At 37.4% G+C, this 22020-nt stretch overlaps 1 long non-coding RNA gene across 1 annotated transcript; it reads right to left on the bottom strand.

The window, feature by feature from the left end:
• Window positions 1-408: 408 nt before the first annotated feature.
• Window positions 409-20002, bottom strand: LOC118906802. Its single transcript, XR_005022596.1, has 2 exons — window positions 19852-20002; window positions 409-643 (listed from the first exon to the last, which is right to left on the bottom strand). It is a non-coding gene; the product is annotated as an uncharacterized LOC118906802 (long non-coding RNA).
• Window positions 20003-22020: the final 2018 nt, after the last annotated feature.

The raw sequence follows: 22020 nt of genomic DNA, 5'->3' as shown, positions 1-22020 counted from the left end.
TCAAATTTTAAATGTACTCTTCAGTTAAAAAATTGAGACCTAATCCATTAAATTCCTTTTATGGAAGATGGCATGATCATTTAGCTCTCTTTAAAACCAACAAATGGAAAAAAAACCCAACAACAACCCTGTTTCAATACATTCTTCTCTCAATGCAACCTCCCAATGCAGCTATCCCATAATTTGGGGTAAGAAGAAATTTCAGTGCTTCCATTATTCTGACTATGTTTGTATTGTTCACAGCTAAACCACATAGCATACTATGGTCACGTTTCCTTTTTTGTGTGTAATTTTCCATTTCCCTTGGAGTTCGTTAGCAATTGTCTCACTGCTTAGATTTCTATGTGCTTTTCATTAAGTAATTCCCAGTATTTTCACAGAACTCTGAAAACTTAGATAATCATTCACTCAGGTTTTTTTCTTTGTTTATTTGTTCATTTGTTTGACTTTGTCTTTTTAGTTTCCTTCCTGGGGTATTCTCTCTCAGCTCCAGTTTCATCTGGCTGTTCTTATCAGATTAGTTTTAGGACTCCAATTCCTTCTTACTCTTAGCATTTTCTGCTCCTTTCTCCTTTGTTGGATCTCTTGTTTCCCAGGTCTCATGATTTCTGCTTCTTGATTTTTTCCTTGAAGAGAGCAGCTTCTGAGAAAAGGTGCATTGGAAATAATCATTTTGAGACTTGACATTATGAAAATGTCTTTATTTTACTCTCACACTTAACTGATTGTATGACTAGATATAGAATTCTAAGTTAGAAGTTAATTTTCCTTAGAATTTCAAATATATTGCTCCATTATCTTCTGGCTTCCAGGATTGCTGTTCAAAATTTTATTTAGTGGGATTCTGGCAAAGAGAATACATATTTGTGTTCAGTCAGCAATATTTAATCCTCTTTATTACACCACATTGTTCTCTCAAATATTTTCTAACTGTTCAAGCATGCCTGATTTTTTTTTTTAAGGGCAAGAGGTAAAACATTGATTTGTACTTTCAGTAAGGTGTAACATGAATAATAACTTTTAAAAAATGAAAACAAGTTTTGATAGAGCAGAGTTATAATACAGTTGAAAAAGAAAGTAAGTAGATCAAGAGAGTTTCAGAAAATATCAGAAGAACTTTGGCATTACTGAATACTTTATAACCTTTCTAATTGAGTAGCTATTTATTTCTTTATGGCTCTTAAATTTAAGATGGAGGCCTAAAAATTGTTTGGGCAGTTCTATAGTTTTGTTCCTATGTTACAGGAACTTTCTAAAACTCGAATTCTTTAAAGACTAATAATAGACATATATTGCAGAAAGAGTTCCATTGTAAAATCCTTAATTACACTTTGTGAAACACCATTTTTAGTCATATATTTTCAGCATTTAAACCATATCCTTTAAGTTTATTCTTGTACCTTATAACTGTTCGTATATTCAACTGGCTTAAATCCAATAAGCATCAGATTGAAAGTAAAGAGATGTAGCTTCTGGTAGACCTAGCGATTTCCATCTCTGTCTCAAACATAGGAAGTTTATAAAACGTAGGCATCTTATCTCTCACATTAGCCTTTTCTTTTTATAACTTCCACTTAATTTTGCACAATGATGAAATGAGATGAGATGAAATGAGATGAATAAAATTCTATTTATAAGAAATTCTTTGTGGAAAGGAATTGAATTGTCGGGAAAACATTTCGAGGGAGTTTCTAGTTAGATACTGCAGGTTAAATACACCCCAAATCAAACTCAAATGATTTAAACAACCTAATAGGATTAAAACAACTGTCAATGTACAAGGATAAAATAGAGAGTAAGCAAACAATTTCAACTATGTTTTAGAATGAAAACATCAGATGAACAAGTGGTATTTGAATCAGCAGATCTTTGAAAGTTGAAACCAGAAGTAGATGAATTCATTCCTGAAAACCCCAAGACCTCAAGGATTGGAGAAAGATGCAAATGGAGAGAAAACAAGGGTAAGGGTCAATATTTTGAGTAGTTAATACTGCATCTTCGAAATCCTTCAGAGCTGGTGGATAACCCTCCTTTACCCAAGAAGAAGATTAGCCTTTACTCTCTGGAGAGGTTCAACTAGAGAGACTTTGGACTTGCAGTCACCTCCATGCTGAAAATGGCAGTTAAGTAAATGTCTACATTCTGAATGATTACATCCTAACCCTTCTCCTTCATTAGCTCAGAGATGTTGACTGCCAGCAATATTTCTCCAAGGTAGGAAAATGGGAGAAGATTCTTCTCTGGAAAAAATTTACTGTGCAGTAGAACTCAGAATGACTGATTAAATACCTTCTTTCCTCCTGAGATCCTCCCATGGGGGATCTCAGAATCTGAGCAGCAAGCTCTGACGATGTGTGTGTGGTATGTTCACTCACTCCTGAGAGAGTGAGCAAATCCAAATTAGCATGATTACTAACATGGTTAAAAGGTGATAAGTACACGCCAGGGTCAATGTCAGTTTGCAGTCCCTTTGGAGTTCTGTCCATGGCCGGTACTCTGGCACTTCTCTCTCTTCTCTGTATTTGTAGATATTCATGGTTTATACAAAGTTGGCAAAGGGAGGAAATAATATTGTACATTATCTATAAATGCTATAACTAGAATTCTACTGATTTTTCTTAAGGCAATATGAACAAGAGTAAGTACTTTAAGACGTGGACCATCCCCTGAAAGTGTAACGAGCAAGTACAGACAAGCTGTGGGACTACAAACAGTTGTGAAATAGTGAACGTGAGGCCAGGGGTGGTGGCATTCTTACTTCTCTGTCTATACATGTCTCATATTAAGTTAGTTTTCTAGTTCTATTGGCTAAACATTTTTTCATTGACCTTCTTGATAAAAATATTTATATAATATTTTTTCAGAAATCATAAAGAGAATCCACATTCATTGAGATCTAAGAAAACACTGACTGCAAGAGTGCTCCATTGCTCATTTTGATGTTTTTAAGAGCCGAGGGTGTGTTCTGCCTTTAATCCAGGGGCTCTGCTTTCAATCAGCAGTGCTGGCAAAACAAGGAATGTAGTTGCCCTGTAGGCTGAAGGCAAGATCCTACCTGTTGTCTCTGGGAACCTTAACGATATAGTCCAACTCTCTGATTCAAATAAGCTGTGGATGAGAGAGAATGAGCTCAGAAATAAAAAAGATTTCCAATCTGGGTTTATTTAAGAGTTTTACATACACACACACACACACACACACACACACACACGTATATATGAAGAGAGAGAGAGAAAGAGAAAGGCACAGATAATTTGAATATTCTAAACTAATCTAATTTAGATGCATAGATCCTATTTACATCAAAATATTTACCACTCTGGATTACTAATAGTATTGACAAAGTTTTGGTACACATAAATAACAAGAGTGATTTAGACTTCTTTTTTTTTTTTTTTTCTTTTTTTCTTTTTAAGTTTAGTATTTGTTGTTTTGTTTGTTTGTTTGTTTTTTATACTGCAGATTCTTGTTTCGCTACTCGAGGCCACGCTTGGGTTCTGACTTTAGCCCAGGACACAGGGAGGGCAGGGAAGGCTAACTGCTCGGTGGGATAGCCAGGCTGGCTGAGCTGGAATAGGTCAGGTCATGTCCTGCCAGAAGATACCCACGTGTTTCCTGCGGACAATGTGTGGCCCATGTGGAGAGAGAGCTTGGCTGGAGCTCCTGGGAGAGGGAAGGACGCCAGCAATGTGTGCCTGGGTTGGAGGGGCCACCAGTGAAGTTGGGCCTTTGCCTGTGTCCTGAGCCAACACCCAGGCACCTGCAGGGAGCCCCTGCATGGTTCTTGAAAGCACTTCTAAGAGAAGCGCTGCCAGGACAAGAGAGTGAGTCCACCCAGCCAAGTCCGAGTTCTCATCTCTCCTCCCTTCCTCTGCTTCATCCCTGATGGGGGTTCAAACACCCCCTAGAGAATGAGGGATGGATGAGGGATATCAGAGCAGAAGCCAAAGCACCCCCTGTGCACAGAGGTGGCCAACTATAGAGGCCTCAGCTGGGAAAGGGGAGAAGACTTACCTTTGAGTGAATATTGAAGAGTTGATTCTCTTATTTGTTTTATATGTACTTTTTTCTGTGACATTTTGATTTCTAAATTGGGACTGTATTTCTGTTCATCTAAGAATAAACAAAAGGCTCATGGGAACTGCCCCAATTTCATCTAGAGGCAGGGTAAGATTATAGCCAATGATTATATTTTAAAAGGATGCTGGGAGACCAAAAATTAAAGTTGTATTTTTATTAAACCACAACACAAACAAAAAAACTCTGTTACTTCATTTTCTGTATGTGGTTCTTGACTCATCTTAAGGCAATGACCCAAAATAATTAGTTTAACAAGAAATCATCCTTAAGAAAATTTATTCACTCTCCCACACTGGATACTGTCATTTGAAATTTGTATTTCACACATTTTCTAACTTTATAAGCAAAGCATATAAGAAAGTTTCGCTAGATGTGACTGAGGGTAACATCTGTACTTATCTGAGAGTTGCCTAAAGCAGTCAGACTGGATGTGGACCAGTGGGATCTGAGGTTGCTCCTTGATAAGACAACATCCCAATAAGTGGATGAAAGAACTATATGCAACAACTGTTAACACAAGAAGGTGATTATCTGGACATAAACTGAAATTTATTCTTGAAGTAAAGCGGGATTGCACAAGATTATCTTTATCAAGGTAGTAAGAATAAAGAACAAGGAGTTTTCCTTGGATTTCTCTGTTCCTCATATTCCACATCTCATATATCAGTAGGTCCATTTCTCAGACCCATCTACCTCTCTCCATCTCCACCACTATCACCCCAGTCCAACCTCTCATTGCTTAACCCCCAGACTACATGATGGCTTTCTGCTGCTCTTTTTACTTCTACTATTAAATCCCTAGGATCTATTTTCATTACAGCAATTGAAGTGACCTTTCAAAAAATATATATAACTAGATCACACCTTCACACTACTTCAAACCTTCTAATAATAGCATAGAGAAGAAATATGTCCATTTGTAAATCCTTACATAGCCTAACCTCTGCTTACCTGTCTGACTTCATTTCATACCATTTTCCCTGTCATCCACTGCTCTCCAGCCGGTCTCACTGTTAACACAGCCAGACTAGCCGGCTTCCGCTAGGCACTAAGATCTCAGTTCAGATGCCACTTCCTCAAGGAGGCCTTCTCTGCCCATTCAATCACGAGACACCAAGTTGCAATCATAACACCATATTTTGATTCTCTGCAGAGTACTCATTTCCATCTGATGTTATCCTCGTATATTTATTTACAGGTGTGGCAGACAGACTTCAAGGAAGCCCCCGTCATCCCCGTCTCCCAGTATTTATGACTTTGCATAATCTCCTCCCCTTGGGTATGGGCAGAACCTCTGACTTGCTTCCAACCAATAGAATATGGCAAAAGTGATGGACGGTCACCGTTTACTGCAAAGGGGATGGAATGTCATCCCTGGGTTTAGGGTACATTATAAAAGATTCCATTTCTTTAGCAGACTTGCTTTAGAGACTTTATTTTTTCTGGCTTTGAAGAAGCAAGCTGTCGTGTTTTGAGAGGCCCCCATGGAGAGAGCCATGTAGCAAGGAACTTCAGGCAGCTTCTAGCAGCTCAATAACCCCTGAAGTTCCATACCTGCAGGAAGTAAATGCTGCCAACAGCCACATGAATGTGGAAAAGCCCTGAGCCGGGCCCGTTCTATACCTTGATTGCAGCTGTGTGAGACCTTAATCAGAGAACTCAGTTAAGCCACGTTGGGACTTCTGATCCAAAGAAATTATGAGATAATAAATGTGTGTTGTCTTGAGTCACTAAGTTAGTGGTAATTTGTTACACAGCAAGGGAAAATGAAGACACCAATTTCTTGTCTCTCCCCAGCTAGACTGCAAACTCCAGCATTCAGAAGAGTGCCCGTCACATAGTGTTCAAGAAATATTTGTTGAAGGAATGAATGAAAATAATTGGATTATGAAACATTTTAAATGGCAACTGCATTCCCATGATAATTTAGTATATGAAAATTGAAAAAATGGGCCAATGTAGTAGGAAGGCAATAGGTGTCATGGTGGTCAAAGTATGGGTCTTGAAGTTGAGCAAACCTGGATTTCAACACCAGCTCTGGTTAGATTATGATTCCAAACAAATAATTTTACCTCTGATCTTTTGCTTTCTCATCTCTTAAATGGTGATAATAATACCTACATCATATATGAAGTAGACATGATAGGGATTAAATAAGATACAGTATTTAAAGTCTCAAATATGACATATCATAGACACTCAAGAAAATTATTCTCAAATAATTTTTAAATTATTTCTCAAATCCAAATAGAAATTCTAAATATCATTTGACCCATGGAACCATCAACATTACTTTGATAAGGATTGTGGAATTGAAGAGAAGGAGATCATATTTGCTATAAAGAGGCAGGATGGAGGACTACTTCTGGAGTATGAGGCTATAATTTAGAAGAGCATAAACAGAAACCAAAGCACAATAAAGATTAGATTAAGATTTTAAACAACACAGGGACTTAGGTCTATCACAGGGACTCTAGTCTATCATAAAAATACTTTACATTTATTGAGAGCTTGCAATATGGCAAGCACTTTGCTCAGTGCTTTAAATGCATACTTTAATGTTTACAACAACACTGGATTACAATGCTCATTTCATAAGTGAAAAAGATGAAAATATTCAAAGATGTGAAGTATACTGTTTTTCTTCAAATCTATATTTCCTGCCCTTTCCTTGCTCTGCATCACAGAGAACTACATTTCCCAGGCTTCTTGTCCTCTGACTTCTGCAAGAGGTGGCCAATGGGAGGTACTTGTGGAATATGGGAGGGTGGGAGAAGGGGAAAAGTTAGTATATTTCTCCTCTTCCCTTTCTGCTTCCTGGGGCATCTCCAGAAACAGCTGCTTCTCCTCCTTGGTTCTATCTACCACCACATGGGCTTCTCTCCAAGGTCTCAGTTCTGCCTGGCATCGCTTCCATGATTCTAGCTCCCACTAGGCTTCTAAATCCTTGGAAGCACCATCCCCTCTCCACAGTCTCTCCAGCCATCAGGGAGGGAGCTGCTTCCTATTGTTGCTAATCTCTAAATAGCCTTGTAGATTGACTTCTCAGCTCTGTCATCATTTGAGTAACCAACTTCCTTATTTAATTTCCTTTATTTGAGAGACTTAAAGTGGCTTCTGTTTCCTGGCTTTATCCTGATGGATTCACATTTCAAATATAAAATTTAAACCTAAAATTCAAATAGTCTCCAAAGCTTGTGCTCTTAACAATTAATCTAAAAGATTGTTATGAAAAGAAATCAACTCCTTCAAGGGCAGAAAAAATTAATATGATTTATGCAACTATCCACAATAAGACCATGGTATAATTACATAACATTTATTATATAAAATAATATCAGAGATATTATTTTATATAATCAGGAATCAACAGGAATCAATCAGTCAGGAATCAACACTATATTATTTAGCAAGTATTATATTCATTTACAAATATTAATGCTTAATTTTTCAACAATAATTAAACTTTTTATTTGGAACTACCATTTATATTCACAATGTAATGCATGTTATTCCATGTACAACATGAATTGGATTTTGTTGAATAAAAATTTAAATACTTGAAAAGGAATAATTCAGTGCTATAATTCTACAAATTCTAAGTATTACTCCTCCGTATATGATGTAAATATATTATACAATTAGAAACATCATATAATCAATTGACATAGTTGACTCTAACTTTTCTTTTTTAAGGGTAAGTTAAGGTTTGGTAAAAGAAGACAAGGAAAATAAACTTACTTTCTATGATTCAATGGGACTACTACAGTCAAATTGATAAGGATTTTCCAAGACAAGCTCTATTTATTTTATTGTCATACCTATTTATATTTGGACTCTCAAATCTACACTTGCATATACTTCTGTTCTTGTCTCATTTCTGCCATATTTGGCTTCATGATTTCTTACTCAATTAGGAATTTCTTCTTTCATCTTTTTGAATATCCTAATCATATTTATTTTAAAGTTATTTAGAGATTGCTCTTACATTTTCATTTTATCCAGAATAGTTACCTTTCTGATTGTTGATTTTGTTCATTGTCTTTCTTACTGCCACGTTTGCTTAACCATGTGTTTGTTTTGGAATTTTGATTTGTGAACTCACTAAAATGCTTATTTCTTCTCTCCCTTTCCCTCTATTGACCCTTTATGTTTTGTTTTGTTTTTTTTTTGCAGTTTTGAGATGACTTGGAGAGCTTCAGGGCTTATATTCATGGTTTATGGCTTTTGTGCTGTTCTTGGCAACATGCTGATCTAGCTACTAAGCTAGGAGATGTCTCAGCCCATTACTGACTGCAAAAGTGTGTCTGTTCTCCCAACTTCCCTAGTGACTTTGTATAAGCCTTCATTCTAGGCAGTAATTTCAAATTTTTAAGCCTCATTTTAAAGGTGGTGGGTGTTTCCACTACAGCATCCAAACTTAGGCAGTTAACCAGACTCCAGTATTCTACTTCATATGGGGCTTCTAGAAGCAAGAGTTACATATCTATAGTTTTAGTATTTATCTTCAAATTTTAACACACACACACACACACACAAATCTTTTTTCTAAGAAAGTCTAGAATTATTTTGTACTTCTATTCTTTTCCAAAATAAGGCAATAACTCTACTGCACCTCAGCTATCCATTAGACAATGTCCTTATTTCTGTCCACAGTTCCATTTATCTAATTTTTTAGCACATTCATGTATTTTTTTTTAATCAGTCATCAATTTTATACACATCACTGTATACATGTCAATCCCAATCGCCCAATTCAGCACACCACCATCCCCACCCCACCGCAGTTTTCCCCCCTTGGTGTCCATACGTTTGTTCTCTACATCTGTGTCTCAACTTCTGCCCTGCAACCCGGTTCATCTGTACCATTATTCTAGGTTCCACATACATGCATTAATATATGATATTTGTATATCTCTTTCTGACTTACTTCACTCTGTATGACAGTCTCTAGATCCATCCATGTCTCAACAAATGACTCAATTTCGTTCCTTTTTATGGCTGAGTAATATTCCATTGTATATATGTACCACATCCTCTTTATCCATTCGTCTGTCGATGGGCATTTAGGTTGCTTCCATGACCTGGCTATTGAAAATAGAGCTGCAGTGAACATTTTGGTACATGACTCTTTTTGAATTATGGTTTTCTCAGGGTATATGCCCAGGAGTGGGATTGCTGGGTCATATGGTAATTCTATTTTTAGTTTTTAAAGGAACCTCCATACTGTTCTCCATAGTGGCTGTATCAATTTACATTCCCACCAACAGTGCAAGAGGGTTCCCTTTTCACCACAACCTCTCCAGCATTTGTTGTTTGTAGATTTTCTGATGATACCCATTCTAACTGGTGTGAGGTGATACCTCATTGTAGTTTTGATTTGCATTTCTCTAATAATTAGTGATGTTGAGCATCTTTTCATGTGCTTCTTGGCCATCTGTATGTCCTCTTTGGAGAAATGTCTATTTAGGTCTTCTGCCCATTTTTGGATTGGGTTGTTTGTTTCTTAAATATTGAGCTGAATGAGCTGTTTATATATTTTGGAGATTAATCCTTTTTCCATTGATTCATTTGCAAATATTTTCTCCCATTCTGAGGGTTGTCTTTTTGTCTTGTTTATGGTTTCTTTTGCTGTGCAAAAGCTTTGAAGTTTCATTAGATTCCATTTGTTTATTTTTGTTTTTATTTCCATTACTCTAGGAGGTGGATCAAAAAAGATCTTGCTGTGATTTATGTCAAAGACTGTTCTTCCTATGTTTTCCTCTAAGAGTTTTATAGTGTCCAGTCATACATTTAGGCCTCAAATCCATTTTGAGTTTATTTTTGTGTATGGTGTTAGGGAGTATTCTAATTTCATTCTTTTACATGTAGCTGTCCAGTTTTCCCAGCACCACTTGTTGAAGAGACTGTCTTTTCTCCATTGTATATCTTTGCCTCCTTTGTCATAGATTAGTTGACCATTGGTGCGTGGGTTAATCTCTGGGCTTTCTATCTTGTTCCATTGATCTATGTTTCTGTTTTTGTGCCAGTACCATATTGTCTTGATTACTGTAGCTTTGTAGTATAGTCTGAAGTCAGGGAGTCTGATTCCTCCAGCTCCGTTTTTTTCCCTCAAGACTGCTTTGGCTATTCGGGGTCTTTTGTGTCTCCATACAAATTTTAAGATGATTTGTTCTAGTTCCGAAAAAAATGCCATTGGTAATTTGATAGGGATTGCATTGAATCTGTAGATTGCTTTGGGTAGTATAGTCATTTTCACAATATTGATTCTTCCAATCCAAGAACATGGTATATCTCTCCATCTGTTGGTATCATCTTTAATTTCTTTCATCAGTGTCTTATAGTTTTCTGCATACAGGTCTTTTGTCCCCCTAGGTAGGTTTATTCCTAGGTATTTTATTCTTTTTGTTGCAATGGTAAATGGGAGTGTTTCCTTAATTTCTCTTTCAGATTTTTCATCATTAGTGTATAGGAATGCAAGAGATTTCTGTGCATTGATTTTGTATCCTGCAACTTTACCATATTCATTAATTAGCTCTAGTAGTTTTCTGGTGGCAGTTTTAGGATTCTCTATGTATAGTATCATGTCATCCGCAAACAGTGACAGTTTTACTTCTTCTTTTCCAATTTGTATTCCTTTTATTTCTTTTTCTTCTCTGATTGCTGTGGCTAGGACTTCCAGAACTATGTTGAATAATAGTGGTGAGAGTGGACATCCTTGTCTCGTTCCTGATCTTAGAGGAAATGCTTTCAGTTTTTCACCATTGAGAATGATGTTTGCGGTGGGTTTGTCATATATGGCCTTTATTATGTTGAGGTAGGTTCCCTCTATGCCCACTTTCTGGAGAGTTTTTATCATAAATGGGTGTTGAATTTTGTCAAAAGCCTTTTCTGCATCTATTGAGATGATCATATGGTTTTTATTCTTCAATTTGTTAATATGGTGTATCACATTGATTGATTTGCATATATTGAAGAATCCTTGCATCCCTGGGATAAATCCCACTTGATCGTGGTATATGATTCTTTTAATGTGTTTTTGGATTCTGTTTGCTAGTATTTTGTTGAGGATTTTTGCATCTATATTCATCAGTGATATTGGTCTGTAATTTTCTTTTTTTGTAGTGTCTTTGTCTGGTTTTGGTATCAGGGTGATGGTGGCCTCATAGAATGAATTTGGGAGTGTTCCTTCCTCTGCACTTTTTTGGAAGAGTTTGAGAAGGATGGGTGTTAGCTCTTCTCTAAATGTTTGATAGAATTCACCTGTGAAGCCATCTGGTCCTGGACTTTTGTTTGTTGGAAGATTTTTAATCACAGTTTCAATTTCATTACTTGTGATTGCTCTGTTCATATTTTCTGTTTCTTCCTGGTTCAGTCTTGGAAGGTTATACCTTTCTAAAAATTTGTCCATTTCTTCCAGGTTGTCCATTTTATTGGCATAGAGTTGCATGTAGTAGTCTCTTAGGATGCTTTGTATTTCTGCGGTGTCTGTTGCAACTTCTCCTTTTTCATTTCTGATTTTATTGATTTGAGTCCTCTCCCTCTTTTTCTTGATGAGTCTGGCTAATGGCTTATCAATTTTGTTTATCTTCTCAAAGAACCAGCTTTTAGTTTTATTGATCTTTGCTATTGTTTTCTTTGTTTCTATTTTATTTATTTCTGCTCTGATCTTTATGATTTCTTTCCTTCTGCTAACTTTGGGTTTTGTTTGTTCTTCCTTCTCTAGTTTCTTTAGGTGTAAGGTTAGATTGTTTACTTGAGATTTTTCTTGTTTCTTTAGGTAGGCTTGTATAGCTATAAACTTCCCTCTTAGAACTGCTTTTGCTGCATCCCATAGGTTTTGGGTCGTCGTGTTTTCATTGTCATTTGTCTCTAGGTATTTTTTGATTTCCTCTTTGATTTCTTCAGTGATCTCTTGGTTATTTAGTAACGTATTGTTTAGCCTCCATGTGTTTGTCTTTTTTACGTTTTTTTCCCTGTAATTCATTTCTAATCTCATAGCGTTGTGGTCAGAAAAGATGCTTGATATGATTTCAATTTTCTTAAATTTACTGAGGCTTGATTTGTGACCCAAGATGTGGTCTATCCTGGAGAATGTTCCTTGCACACTTGAGAAGAACGTGTAATCTGCTGTTTTTGGATGGAATGTCCTATAAATATCAATTAAATCTATCTGGTCTATTGTGTCATTTAAAGCTTCTGTTTCCTTATTTATTTTCATTTTGGATGATCTGTCCATTGGTGTAAGTGAGGTGTTAAAATCCCCCACTATTATTGTGTTACTGTCAATTTCCTCTTTTATAGCTGTTAGCAGTTGCCTTATGTGTTGAGGTGCTCCTATGTTGGGTGCATATATATTGATAATCGTTATATCTTCTTCTTGGATTGATCCCTGGATCATTATGTAGTGTCCTTCCTTGTCTCTTGTAACATTCTTTATTTTAAAGTCTATGTTATCTGATATGAGTATAGCTACTCCAGCTTTCTTTTGATTTCCATTTGCATGGAATATCTTTTTCCATCCCCTCACTTTCAGTCTGTATGTGTCCCTAGGTCTAAAGTGGGTCTCTTGTAGATAGCATATATATGGGTCTTGTTTTTGTATCCATTCAGCAAGCCTGTGTCTTTTGGTTGGAGCATTTAATTCATTCATGTTTAAGGTAATTATCGATATGTATGTTCCTATGACCATTTTCTTAATTGTTTTGGGTTTGTTTTTGTAGATCCTTTTCTTCTCTTGTGTTTCCCACTTAGAGAAGTTCCTTTAGCATTTGTTGTAGAGCTGGTTTGGTGGTACTGAATTCTCTTAGCTTTTGCTTGTCTGTAAAGTTGTTGAATTCTCCATCAAATCTAAATGAGATCCTTGCTTGGTAGAGTAATCTTGGTTGTTGGTTCTTCCCTTTCATCACTTTAAGTATATCATGCCACTGCCTTCTGGCTTGTAGAGTTTCTGCTGAGAAATCAGCTGTTAACCTTATGGGAGTTCCCTTGTATGTTATTTGTCATTTGTCCCTTGCTGCTTTCAATAATTTTTCATTGTCTTTAATTTTGCCAATTTGATTAATATGTGTCTCGGTGTGTTTCTCCTTGGGTTTATCCTGTATGGGACTCTCTGCACTTCCTGGACTTTGGTGGCTATTTCCTTTCCCATGTTAGGGAAGTTTTCGACTATAATCTCTTCAAATATTTTCTCTGGTCCTTTCTCTCTCTCTTCTCCTTCTGGGACCCCTATAATGCGAATGTTGTTGCGTTTAATGTTGTCCCAGAGGTCTCTTAGGCTGTCTTCATTTCTTTTCATTCTTTTTTCTTTAGTCTGTTCCACAGCAGTGAATTCCACCATTCTGTCTTCCAGGTCACTTACCCGTTCTTCTGCCTCAGTTATTTTGCTATTGATTCCTTCTAGTGTAGTTTTCATTTCAGTTATTGTATTGGTTATCTCTGTTTGTTTGTTCTTTAATTCTTCTAAGTCTTTGTTAATCATTTCTTGCATCTTCTCAATGTTTGCCTCCATTCTTATTCTGAGGTGCTGGATCATCTTCACTATCATTATTCTGAATTCTTTTTCTGGAAGGTTGCCTATCTCCGCTTCATTTAGTTGTTTTTCTGGGGTTTTATCTTGTTCCTTCATCTGGTATATAGCCCTCTGCCTTTTCATCTTGTCTATCTTTCTGTAAATGTGGTTTTTGTTCCACAGGCTGCAGGGCTGTAGTTTTTCTTGCTTCTGCTGTCTGCCCTGTGGTAGTTGAGGCTATCTAAGAGGCTTGATGGGAGGCTCTGGTGGTGGGTAGAGCTGACTGTTGCTGTGGCGGTCAGAGCTCAGTAAAACTTTAATCCACTTGACTGTTGATGGGTGGGGCTGGGTTCCCTCCCTGTTGGTTGTTTGGCCTGCGGCAACCCAACACTGGAGCCTACCTGGGCTCTTTGGTGGGGCTAATGACAGACTCTGGGAGGGCTCAAGCCAAGGACTACTTCCCAGAACTTCTGCTGCCAGTATCCTTGTCCCCACGGTGAAACAGAGCCACCCCCTGTCTCTGCAGGAGACCTTCCAACACTAGCAGGTAGGTCTGGTTCAGTCTCCCCCAGTGTCACTGCTCCTTCCCCTGGGTCCCAATGCACACACTATTTTGTGTGCACCCTCCAAGAGTGGGGTCTCTGTTTCCCCCAGTCCTGTTGAAGTCGTGCAATCAATTCCCACTAGGCTTCAAAGTCTGGTTCTCTATGAAGTCCTCCTCCCGTTGCCGGACCCCCAGGTTGGGAAGCCTGACGTGGGGCTCAGAACCTTCACTCCAGTGGGTGGACTTCTGTGGTATAAGTGTTCTCCAGTCTGTGCGTCACCCACCCAGCAGTTATGGGATTTGATTTTACTCTGATTGCGCCCCTCCTACCTTCTCATTGTGGCTTCTCCTTTGTCTTTGGATGTGGGGTATCTTTTTTGGTGAGTTCCGGTGTCTTCCTGTCGATGATTGTCCAGCAGCTAGTTGTGATTCTGGTGTTCTCACAAGAGGGAGTGAGAGCACGTCCTTCTACTCCGCCATCTTGGTTCCTCCTCCCGGCAGGCGGATTCTTAACCACTCCATTCATGTAGTTTTACTTTCCTTTTTAAAAAGTATACTTTATATGTGTTAGGAACATGGCAGTGATGGATGGCAGTGTTCAAAGCGTCTACTTATATTGCCATCTTAATTATTGTCTAACTCTCTATGACTATAATACTGCTGCAAAGTTAAAGAGTGTGAAAAGATGATCACATTTCTACTGGTCTAGCTCACAGATTGTCAAAGGATTTTAGCATTTAAATGAATAAGTGGAATGGTCTTTAAAAAAAGATTTATTTAAAAATTAATGTTAATAGTGTAACATAATTAAGGGAAATATTCAAAAGAAGAAATATTCACTACTCAATATTCTTCCTCTCCTTGATATGGCTAATTTGATTAATACACAAATATACATAGAAAATTAGTGATGTTCCTTCAGTGTATTCATATTGGAAAACTACCCAATTGTTTTACATTTTTGGCCACATCTCTCAGTATTTTAAGACTCCTCTGCAATTAATTTCAAAGCTTCAGCTCACTGGACTCAGCACTTCTCACTGTCAAAGTTTAGAGAAGTTCCTTTAGCATTTGTTGGGTTTAGAGCCACATTATTACAAGTCCCCTGAAATGTGGTATAGTTTCTTTGACTTTTATTCCAGAAATGATTTTTTTTCCAATATATGGTAAAACACCTCATATCATCACAATAGACAGAAAAACAAAACTATAACTAAGATTTTCTTCCTTGTTTCTTGCTATTTTTTTTTTTATCTTACCAATAATAAGCATAACAACACCTTTAGAGCCAAATTCCGTGTGGAACTTAATGAGATGCAGCTAGTGTCTGTATTTAGTGAGCCCAGTGGCATATAGGATGGATAATCATAAGTCAGTTCAGAAAAGATAATAAGTTAGTGAAAAGTTAATAATAAAGATATTAAAGTACAGATTTGGGGAAAGTTGGTAAAAGTGCCATCTCAAAATTCTAGTGAAAAAAGTAATTTCTTTGATAATGTATGTGAGATTTTAATTAATGTCTAAGGAATGGAATTGATAACTTGATTGATAAAAAAAGATTTTTTTTTCCTACAGTGATTCTTTGATGGTTCACTTTTTAATGGTATTTTAATCTCTTTAAGAAAGATAAGGTAAAATGATGTTTGGTGACTTTGGTGACCTTAGTTTTACTTTACTGATATGGTCCCTTCATTCCTAAAACTGCAGTTCCTCAAATTTCCTTATGCCACTTACTGCAACTGATCAGGGCAGACAGCAGCTATCCTGGGCTTCAAGAAACTCTGTGACTTGTGGAGAAGATAGATAGGAATAGAGATAACTATGGTTTTTCCTCTATTTTTGAAAGAATTCAAAGACAAGCTTCTTAGATTTTCTTCCAGTTGATGATAGCGAGGGAATCATTTTCAGTTGAGATTTGTAGATTGTAGAATATGTATTGATACAGAATTTTAATTTTAATCAGCTGATTCCTAAGATTTTGAAAACATTTTTTAGGCACTGCCTTGGTTCCATCATTTTTGAATTTCCTGAATTTATATCCGGAATCTCATCTATGAATATTTCTGTTTCAATCACGAGAACTATATCTGACCTCAGTTGAAAGAGATTGAAGAAATTGCTTTAAAGTAATTTTTGTTGTTTATCTTATGCTAAAGTAGGAAAATGGGGCTTCTGCTCTGTTCCCAAGATAAAGCAACCTGTCTGGTATCTTTCTGCTTGCTCTCCTCCTGGAACCACTTCCCTGCCCCAACCCCACACATTTCAACTCCAAAACTCAGCACCATGATGGTACGTGTCACTCAAAGAGCACGTGTGACTGAAAATTCCTGGCATCATCTAAATCCTTTCTTATACTAAATAGCAGGTTTATCTCATCAAACACCGTCTATAGTATAACCAATGGAAGTTGAAATAATTTTTACTCCAATAGATTATTCAGTGTGATGAATGATGGTTTCTAAAATGTTATTGATACACATCTTAACATATTCCTGGGCTCATCACTGATGAGGTGGTATCACCCTAATGATATCGATAGTATAGTGGTTTAGTTTCCGTTATACATTTTGAGTAAACAAGAATAAATTTCTAACACCATAGCATACACACACATGCACACACACACCCCAAATAGTTGCATTAATTTTATACTTAGAGTGAAAAATGAAAAACCATATTATCTATTAGTTTTGTTTAAGAAAATTATTAGTTATCATTCATAAAGGTAATTTGCATAGCCTATACCACTGTGATAATGTCTCAGAGAAAGCTGAAATGGGATAATGTACAAAAGACACACTGGTATTTATTATTATTATTACTATCAGTATTAGCTATAGTGCTTCTATCTTAGATGACATGATGTGAAAGAGAAATAAAGCCTTTTAGACCATCTGTAGGAACTTACATGCCATTGGAGGTTTCAGTCGACAGTTTTAAGGAGCCGCTGCCCATTTGTAATGCCTTGGTCATATTGCAAGAGAATGTTTAGAATATATCAAAGTGCTAACCAGATTACCAGTTTGATTTTGCATGTTTTCTTTAACAAGGATGAGTATTAGATATCTCTATTTAAAAAGTGGAAAAATAATAACAGTAGTTGACACCTACACACTCCCACTTACCTCATGCCTTTATGAGAATAAGTGAGTTTTAACTTAGTAAAACAGAAGTAGAAGTAAACCTGTAAGTGTGTAATCCCCGCTATTACACAATAGCTACACATGCTCGTAGAATTTAATGTGTTTCTTATCACAGGAAGTCTGAGGGCATCATTTGTGGTATCTGCTCTTTATGGGGCAGGAAACAGTGAGAAAGGCATTTAAAATGTTTGGCTTCTCAGAACTCACCGTGAGGAGACTATCTCTAACTAGGACTGAGGTCACTTCTCACCTGAATGGTTGGTTTGTCTCCACACCCATGAAATCCCCTTTTCTCTGCTGACACTGCCAATTTAAATTTATTTTATGTGTGATGCAGACAGATGTCTCCCAGGAGCTGGACGGAGTCCATTAACACTTCACAGAGGGAGGGAGGTGGTTTTAATACTTAAGTGGTAGTTGGCAGCTCTAACTCTTGACCCTACCTTGGGAAAAAGCCTGGGCTCCTCAAAACTTAACTAGTTTTTGGTACACAGGCTAATTTCTTAGACCTTTTTTCTATCGTGAGCAAGAGAGAAAAACCAAGAAGTGTTCCTCAGCTGATTCATCTTAAAGGTGGCTAAATTAATGATTAATTTAGAATAGAGCTCTCTCTCTCTCCCAAGACAGGAATGATGACACGTATTGTCAGTGCTGTGATGGCACCTCGTTCTATTCCATATTCTATGCATTTTCAGAGGAAGTTAATTTCATGGAATATTTCCAAGTGGCTGAATTCTCATCCTCACCTCTCCTTAAGGCATACAGGGCAAGCAGGAGGCCACAAAGGCATATTAAAATCTTAATGAACTGCCAATTTTATATGTAATTATGATTGCAAGATTCATAATTTCTGTAGAATATAGTCTACAAAGCTTATTTCTTTCACATAATCCTTTATTTCTTCCCGGGGCTGTCAGGCAAGGCTCATTCCAGTGAGCACTCTTCCAGCTTTCCTGAATGTGTTTGTTGAGCACCGGAGAAAAATCTTAGCCAACCTCCTGGGCTAACAAGCACCTCTCTTGTAATGCTTGCTGCCTTTGCCTCTGACAACTGTGCTCAAGATCTCTTTACTTGCTACTCTCTAGTCAGATTGTAGCAGTTGATTGACTAATCTGATGTTTCCCTGAGGCACAGCTGTGAGCAAAATATACCCAATCTGAGCCATCTTTTCTCTGGGGTTGCCCTCTTAATTCCTACTTCCTGTTTTCTCTTTCCTAACTAGGCCAGTTTCTAAGGGATCTTCAGACATTCAGTGTAAAATAAAATAATGTTTATTTTTTTAAGTGCTTTCTGGCAACTTTTTAGGAGATTTTATCAATAAACATAAAAGACTGAAGCCAGTTTTTGTTTGTTTTGTTTGCTTGTTTTTTACTCTCTTAACATAGATTTCTTTTTGAAAGTTTGCTTTAGGTGAGTTCCTATTTTGACCTTCATTCAACCCCTTACCAATTAGCTTATAGTTCATTTCATTCTAAACATTTCTTTTTTGTGTTTGCAGTTTCAGCATTCTTTTAAAGACTCAGGGCTGTAGAAAATGCTGTGCTTGATCAGGTAGAATAAATTAAAGAAGGGAGTGTTGTAGATGTTGGCAGTGAAGGCTATCATTGTTTGACAAAGTGCAATTTGAGATTCAGCAGTTTCCTTTCCAGTTTAAGAAACCACGTCCTAAAAGACAAGTCAAATCATGAGTGCAAAAGAGATGAGAGATTTATGTAAGAACTTAAATGTACATTAGAAACCCTGATGGAGAGACTCCATTTTTGTCACTTGTTAAAGACTCTACTGTGAGATAGACCATTACTCTAAACGTTTCACTTTCCTGTTATCATTTTTCTTCATGTATTATTGCCTCCCAGCCCTTTATAGATTATACTGCTCCTCGGAAAATTGCCTATAGTGCTGGCCTTCAGAAATGTGGTTCCAGGGTCTGTTTGTTTCTCCACTTCCTGTTGCTCTCAGCCGTGCCATATTGCTTCAGCCACAAGACTAGCCAAAAGCTAGCCAAGACCATGAGGCTTGGGATATCACTGTATTTCTTTACTAGAATGGCCTTCTCAGGGAGGTTAGACTACCTTCATTTCCAGTTCTTTTCTAAAGCTCATATCTCAAAAACCTGGATGCTGACTTCAAATAAACTATTATTAGCCCAGCCTTGTGTTCAGTCTCTGATAAGTGTCCCACATGCCATACGCAAGAAAAGGCCAGTAGCTATTCAAGCCTTCTAAGTGTGCAGTTCTTTGAACCTTACAGAGCATTTTCATATCCAAATTATTTCTTGTTTAACCCTCACAAAACTTCTATGGGTTGGATAACAACCCTTTGTTACTGGGACTTAGCCAGATTCAGGGCTGGCAAATGGCCATCTCAAACCTTTATCTTCAGATTCCATTCCAGTGCAAGTGGAATTCTTTTTTGTTTTGTTTCTTTATTTTCCAGCATATCTTTACTTACCACATTCCTCAAAGGCCAAGAAAAATGTAGGAAAGAGAAGAAAAGAGCTTTTCTGATAAGTGGCAAATTTAGAGTGCTAATAGTATGAAAACACATTTAAGTTGAAAATACATTCACCATACCTTTTAGAAGCATTCTTGGAGGGGTTTTTCGTACGCTGAAAACACCACTTTGCATGGCCAATGTCTTGGGGAGAGAGCTCAAGGAACAAGCCAGGAAAGTTGCTGTAGCTCTCCGCTCAGGGAAAGTGTGATCTCAACTATATCTACCCCGTGGTTGGGTGATTGCAGCACTGGTTCTGTTTTGTGGGATTTCCCCTGTCTCACCATACTTGGGCAGGTGTACAGTTTTAAAGATAACAAATGATCTTATCTGCTGTTCATGCCCATGCTTTGTGTGCCAAGTTTTAATAAGGAAGTCTTACCTAGGTAACCACAATGACCAGCGTGTAGTATTCATACCCCTCTGATATCACAGACCAAATCTAGTTTCCAGTTTGCTAGATTCTACTGGAAATGAGTTATCTGAATCAATGAGTTTTAATACTTTGGGTTTAGCAAATGAATTCAAGTCAGTGTAATCAGGTATTTTAGAAGTCAACTCAGTCCATAGTCGTACTGGCTAAGGACAGTGAGAAAATCACAGTGAGGAAAACTTTGAGCGGTTTTCAAAATGCATTACTTACAGAGCCTCACGCTTAGAGACAGCTGAAATATAAATGATATATATGTACATTATTGTCCACTGCCCCCAGCAGACACCAGCATGTCTACAGAGACTTTATGAAGACCCTAGAGGTTTTAGGGCTGCGGTTCTATATCCTTCGTGTTTGCTGAAAACCTGCATCTGTAAAACACTCCAGAGTTGATTCAGATAGTCATGGCCTCCTTTCAAGGAAGTCTGTTGATTTCTATTTGGAGAAAAAGGAGAAATTAAAAATAAAACCAGGGGCTTCCCTGGTGGCGCAGTGGTTGAGAATCTGCCTGCCAATGCAGGGGACACGGGTTCGAGCCCTGGTCTGGGAAGATCCCACATGCCACAGAGCAACTAGGCCCGTGAGCCACAATTACTGAGCCTGCGCGTCTGGAGCCTGTGCTCCGCAACAAGAGAGGCCGCGACAGTGAGAGGCCCGCGCACCGCGATGAAGAGTGGCCCCCGCTCGCCACAACTAGAGAGAGCCCTTGCGCAGAAACGAAGACCCAACTCAGCCATAAATAAATAAATAAATAAATAAATAAATAAATAAATAATTTTTTTAAAAAAGGAAAAAAAAATAAAAAATAAAAACAAAACCAACAAAAAGGACATCTTAGGGGATTTAACTCTTTATTCCTTTCCCCTGTGGTCCTGTCTACATAGCAGTTATTACTGCTAGAAGTCATCTATTTTTTTACATGTTTATTCCCACCTATTCAACCATCATATATATTCCACAAGAGTAGAAACATTCTTTTACTTTGCACTAAATAAACATTGTTGAATGAATAAAAAACAACTTCAGAGAACACCTTTATCCACCCTACTCTTTATGTATTAAAACATTGAGACCCAGTACATTTAAGTGATTTAAGAATTTTCAAAATTAGCAATGAATGAATCTGGATAAAAACCTGGGTCTTCTTACATCTCCTCTTTTCTGTGTGTTGGTTACTTTCAAAAGGTCACCTATTCAAATACATTCAGCCGAAGAGTATTTATTAGTTGTCACTGTGTCAGTCACCTTATACAGAAAGTGCAATAACACTGTTCTTGCCTCAAGGAGTTTATTATCTTGCAAGAACAGTAAAACATATCTACTGAAACTACTTCCCCCAATGGATTGCTCCTCCAATGTGAATAAAACCACTGAATCTTTGGCAAATCCATCAGTGACACAGCAACTTGGCTCAACACACTTTGGTAAAAAGTCAATTATATTGCACAGTGTATAAATACTTTTTACCAAATTCATCTACCTGCATGTCTATCATGCAAGATATTGTTTCAGGCCCTATGGACACATGGTTAGTCTATGGCTCTTTGCATGGAATTATTGGATGGGACTTCTTGTAGGTTCTGTCACTGTACCATCTTTTGTCACACAATTCATTGCTCTCCTAATGGCCACCTTGAGGAAGCGGTGAGAGGGGGGACTGGAATGAACTGTGACTTAAGTTTTCTCTTCTAGGCCCTTAACCAAGGCCTGAATTTGTCTGTCGAATTACCTGAAGAATATACTTGTTAACATAGGGCAGGCAAAAATTCCATGTTGTCAGCAAAACTTTGATGGTATCAAAATAAATGTCAGGTAA

The sequence above is a fragment of the Balaenoptera musculus genome, chromosome 14, assembly GCF_009873245.2.
Source record: "Balaenoptera musculus isolate JJ_BM4_2016_0621 chromosome 14, mBalMus1.pri.v3, whole genome shotgun sequence".
Classification (NCBI taxonomy): Eukaryota; Metazoa; Chordata; class Mammalia; order Artiodactyla; family Balaenopteridae; genus Balaenoptera; species Balaenoptera musculus.
Note: the sequence above shows the minus strand (reverse complement) of the source record. Positions and strands in the feature narration are given on the sequence as shown.